Source organism: Python bivittatus, unplaced genomic scaffold (assembly GCF_059951505.1).
Source record: "Python bivittatus isolate LINGU-HERP-01145 unplaced genomic scaffold, Pbiv_v1 ctg000580_np1212, whole genome shotgun sequence".
NCBI lineage: Eukaryota > Metazoa > Chordata > Lepidosauria > Squamata > Pythonidae > Python > Python bivittatus.
Window position 1 is genome coordinate 19,118,105 of NW_028277087.1, and position 6,000 is coordinate 19,124,104.

Sequence of the window (6,000 nt, forward strand, 5' to 3'; positions counted from 1 at the left end):
GCTAGTTGTCATTAAATTAGAGCCCTTTCCTACAACTGCAACTGGACAAAGTTTCTTTGTTCCATGTAACTTACAGATTTCTACCTGTACTTCTGTGAAGATCAGTGTAACTCTGGAGACTTAGGAAAATGGAACCTAAGTATGGTTCCTTAGCTTGGAAGGGGAAGATTGTCAAACCAAAAATACTACTACTTCTTCTGACCTTCTTACAGCTGTCATGGTAAGACATGCTATAGTATAACACAAGTCTCTGATTGATAGTGGAGTCTCAGCATATTTGCAATTTCACTTTTTGGCTTTTCTCACAATAAAGGATAATAAAGAAATGTTCCACAAGACATTGCATGGATAGTGTTCCCCTACTTTTATTTCTATACATTTTTATATATATGAGTGTGTGTGTGTGTGTGTGTGTGTGTGTATAGGGTAGTGTGAAGCCAACTGTGCTAAAACACAATCTTGACACTGGCACAAGGGAATAACCTTTGTTCCAGCCTGGATTGCAGACCCAAGTTAGAGTTGCATTTTTAAATGCTGTGAATAAATGCATACAACAGCACTCTGACGATGGACAATATGGTAAGAAGGGGAATTTGTTTCCCAAAGGCTGTGCTAATAGAAGAACCCTATATTAAGTTCATTTATTATAGCTTCATTTGTGTTTTCCACAAAAAGAAATAGTTTTAAATTAATTCACAAGAATCTGTGTTCTTAATGGAAGGGCAAAATTGCTTAATTTCTGTTACATCTCCTAGATAAAGCACCCTGTTTCCTCCTAAGGGACCAAGGAATAGCATTTTGTGGCTCAATTAACAGCCTGGAGGCACAAGAGGATGCGTTCTGAATGATGCCCAGGAATCCCATATACAAATATGTAAATCAAACATAGAAAAAAGGAGAAGCAATTTTCCATTGAGGGGGCTTGTCATGTATCCTCTCAGTTGTAGGTATCTTTTTATTACCTCTTTGTTCTTCAAACTTAAGTCAAATCCTATTAACTGGAAGATAGCTAAAGGAACTATTTGTCTTGCTGCAACCATCAAACTTTTCCTGGTTTAGGAATTCCTTTGTTTTTCTCCTTTGTTTCTTTATGATCTTGGGATAACGTGACTAGGGCAGATACCAAATGGCATAATCACTTAGTATTTAAACAAAGATATAATTTAACTTTAATAAATAACATTAAATGAGTTATAAACAGGTTTGCTTAATACAAATTATTTATTACATTTATATTCCACCACAGTGAATTTGACTCTAGACAATGGATCTATAGTGTCAATTCTTGCCTTCAGGAATCAGAACATGGAAATCCTGCTGAAGGTATCTGGGTAAGAATAAAAGGAGAGAAACAAAATAATATTGTGGGAGTTTATTACAGACTTCTTGGGCAGCAGAAGGTACAGGTGAGGTCTTTCTGCATCAAAGCAGTTTTTCAAGGAGGTAGGCAATAGTGATAATGGGTAATTTCAATTATCCTAATGTCTGCAAGAAATCAAACTCTGCCAAATATCAGAAGTGGAAGAAAGAACAAGGGGGTCTGCTATCATGGGTAAAATTCTCACCAATTGGGAGAAAATGGTTGAAGAAGTGAAGGCGACTGATGCCTTAGGGAAAGTGATTTTATTATCCTTGAATATGATATCCACAGGAGGAGAAACAGAAGAGTTTTCAGAAGAGATTGTGATGAACTCCAAGGGAAGCTAAATCAGATCCAATGGCATAAAATCCTAAAAGAGACAAAGGATAGAAAATTCTACAAAATGAGATACAGAAGGAACAGTCACAAACAATCCCACAAGAAGGAAAAATGGAAGAACTCTCAAGAAGCTTTCATGGATATGTACAGAGGTCTCTAAATGCTGAAGAGGAAATAGCACGAATGGGCAAAGAAAGGAGAACATAAAAGAATACAATGCTGTCTCCAGAAACTAGAATGAGCTGAGGCTTCCAAGAGATACCAAACAGGATCAAAAAAGGGTACTTTGGGTATGTTAGAAATAAATGGATAACTGAAGAAAGTGAAGGTCCATGGGTGAGTAACAAAATGGTAAAGGATGAAGGCACTAAGACAGAACTGGCTAACTCATATTTTGCATCTGTTTTCTCAAAAAGGAAATGGAGATTTAGCTGATCGTGATTTTGCCACTAAGTAAGGGAACTGCAGCTTAGAAGGATAGGGTAAGAGAGAACTTAGCTAATTTAAATGAATTCCAAGTCTCCAGGGCTGGATGAATTACATCTCAGGATATTAAAGGAACACCTGGGATCTCCTGAAGTGGATGTGATTTCAGAACCACTCCTGGTAATCTTTGAGAGCTCCTAGAGAATTGGTGAGGTCCCAGAAGACTGGGGGAGAACAAATGTCATCTCCATTTTCAGAATGGGAAAGGAGAACCTGAGAAACAGCAGACTTGTCAGCTTGACATCTATACTGGGCAAGATCTTTGAACAGATGATCAAACAGCATGTTTGAAAGCACTTGGATAGGCATTCTAAATTAAGAGGAACCAGCATGGATTTGTCACTAACAAATCATACCAAACTAATCTTAAATCTTTCTTTCATAGAGTTACTAGCTTAGTAAATCAGCAGATTGCCATAGATATAATGTACCCAGATCTCAGCAAGCCTTTGACAGAATGCGATAGTCCTCATAAATGGTAAAATAAGGTCTAAATGATACTACTGTTAGATAGACTCAGAGTAGGCTGAATGAACACACGCACATAGTGCTCATTAATGGCTCCAATTTGGAGGGAAGTTGAGTGGAAAGCCACAGAGCTTGGCCTTGTGATGTTCAACATTTTTTAGCAACGACTTGGATAGCAAAGTTGAGATACTTATCAAGTTTGCAGAAGACAAAGCTGGGAATAATGAAACAGAAAATTCAAAATGATCTAGATGGATTTGAGGAGCTGATGGAAATGAATAGGATAGAATTTAGCAATGAGAAATGTAGGGTTCTACATTCAAGTAGGAAAATATAAGGAAAAATATTGAATCCTGTCTTGTCACAAGTATATGTGAAAGGGATCTGGATATTTCTGTCAACCATAAGTTAAAATGAGCCAGACATGTGATGCAGCTTCTAAAAAGGTAAATGTTGTATTTGGAAGCATTAACAGTAGCACAGAGTCCAAGTTGCAGGAAGTAATTGTTCTACTCTGCTTTGACTTAGACCCCATTTGGTGTACTTGTTTCATTTCAGGGACCACAGTTTAAAAAGGACAGTGACAAATAGGAACAAATTCTGAAAAGGACTTGCCCTGATTACACCATGGCAATTTCTCAGACCTTTGAGTCTCTGCTATTCCTGGAAACTAGACAAGGCAATACTAGACTTGAACATATTGTGTGAGATGAAGAGCTTAGGTTCACTTACTTGCTTCCCTCTTGTGTTGGGCCTCAGAGTATGGTGTCATAAGAAAATCTTGGTCAATGTGATGGCAGCTGAGAGTAACAACACAGAAAGTTGTCTAATAGCTGATCAGATTCTCTCATCAATAGTAGCCCAAATCTGTTTCTGACCAAAGTCTCAGCCAAAGGACTTTAACATCATCTGCTTGCTTCTTGATACTTGAGAGCTCAGAATTGTCTTTACACAAAGCCTGTGCTCAGTGTAGTAGGGACCCTTACGTACTGTGGTTGCTACTTGGTTTGTATTCTGTCTTACAAAGTATTCCAGGCAATTCACAATGAAAATTTAAGATAGCATAGGCCGAATGAGCAATGAAAATGTAAACACACGTTAAAAGAAAACTTGTAACAAATAGAAATGGAATAAAAGCATAATGAAAATTAAAGTAGTTGGAGCAATTACTTTAATTCTACTAATATGGAGACAATTAGGACTGTAATGATGTGAAATCAGTTCTGTAAAGTGCTATGAATGCTAAATATCCTAATACATTTTATTTATATGTTACTGAACTGTAAATCTGATAAGCTGCCTGGAGTCTGTTAGGTTTCAGGTAGGAAATAGAACTCAAAAATTAATACATAAATGCAGCAGCAACTTTAGTCCTAATTTAAATACTATCACATGAACCCAAAAATTAAAGAATAATACATCCAAACTATACAGCTATTTGGAGACATTTTTCCATGTTACATATATTCTCGGAATAACCTTAGGGCTTAGGTGTTTACAGGTTCCAGTCTCTCTCAGCTTTGATGATGTTATTAGTCTGGTGGAGAAACCACTTTTCTTGACAAAATAGATTTACTAACCGGGCTTATTATCTAAGCTATTTTACAGTAAGTCTTTATTACAAAACCTCTATTTTCTAAGTTGCTCCTCTGTTACTTTGGGGGAATCTGCTTTTCTTAAACGCTGTGTTTCTTTCCCTTCCATCCAGCTCTGTGGGTCTCAGCTTGTTCTTCCATTTTCCTTTTTGTCTGTGGCTAAGTAATTGCTCCCAAGGTCCCGATTCACTCCCTCCCACTTGCCTGGGAAAGTTCTGCTACCTTTCAATTTGCCAGACAGTCTTGGGGGCTATTTGCTAACTAGCTCACCTCACCCACCCCCTCAGCTTCCTACTCAGTTACAGCAGAAAGGACAGCCATTCTCGTCTACTGTCTGTAGCCCTGTTTGTTCCTTCCTCTTTCTCTGGAAGGCTCAGATCACAGCCACCAATTTGAACAGCCATATCTCTGGAAGGCTTGAATGGATCCTCCATTCAAGTTCTGCACTTTTCCTCTGTTACAAAGACCTGCAGCAGCTTCTTCCAGTGAACAGCACTTTCTCCACCACATTCTACCGCACCCCACCCTTTCCCCCCAAACAACAGCTAAAAAATTCTTATGAGCTCCAGGTCGGTATTTAAGCCCTTTGACTCCACCTCTCACCTTCTAGAAAAGTAAAGTGACCACCCGCAGTTCAGGGTTTATGCAACAAGGGAGAGGTGCTGGGACTGACAACCTTGAGGCATCCTGTCCCAAGATGGTATTACATCTTGGTTCTTAAGACCAACATAGAAAATCAATCCTTGGTGTCATAATTAAGTTCAAGGAACACAGAAATTACAGAAGGAGAACAGCCCTGTACACATTTTCCTCAAAGCGAGTCTTGCAGTGGGACTTGTTTCTGAGTCTGCATCTGCAGGATTACTTTATAATGTGATAATAAGAGGTTGGAGAAAGGAGATGCGGGTTGTGGAGCCAGAACCATCAAGAATCAGATAATTGCATGTCATTTTAGGTTTAGGGCATGCTTTGTGTGCTGAGAAAAGCAGACTCAGCCAGGGTGGGAAGGGGGAAGCACTGGATTTTGGGACCACATGGCAATACACTCTGTGCCTGTTTCAGATGGCTATTTCCTTACTGCTAACAACAGCACAGACATTGAGTTTTGAACTGCCTTGTGGTAGAGAGATTGCTGTTAACTGCTGGAAGAACAGTCTTGTCTCAATGCCTAGATTACGGCTGATGAGCTGGAATGGAGGATATTACGGTACACCTCACTTACTGATTGCCTCACTCAGTAACCATTTAAAATTATGATGGGGCTGAAAAAATAACTTTACGACCAATGCCCACATTTATGACCTTTACAGTGTCCCTCAGTCATGTGATCGCCATTATAGTCACTATATGTCCTGTGCCTGACCTGTTGCTCCCCCCCCCGACCCGCAGAGAGGAAGGGATTATAAGAGAGTAAGCAAGCATACACTGGGGAATACATATTGAAAGGAATGTGGGGGCACCAGCAGCCCTGAGTGTGCTTGAGGCTGGGAGCTGCAAGCATGCTATGCAGATAGCCCAGTGTATTCTCCATTGTGTGCCTGCTTACTCTCTTGTAATCCCTTCTTCTCCAATGAATGTAAATACAAACATTAATTCTCTTCTTGCTAATTATCCCAGTGCTGGGGTGACCATTCCAAAGGGCAAGAGTGGGGAAAATGAAAGCACAGTCACAGTCACATGATTTCCTGCTTAACAACAGAGCTGCTGGTCCCAATTATGGTTGCTAAATGAGGACTACCTGTGTAGGCAGGG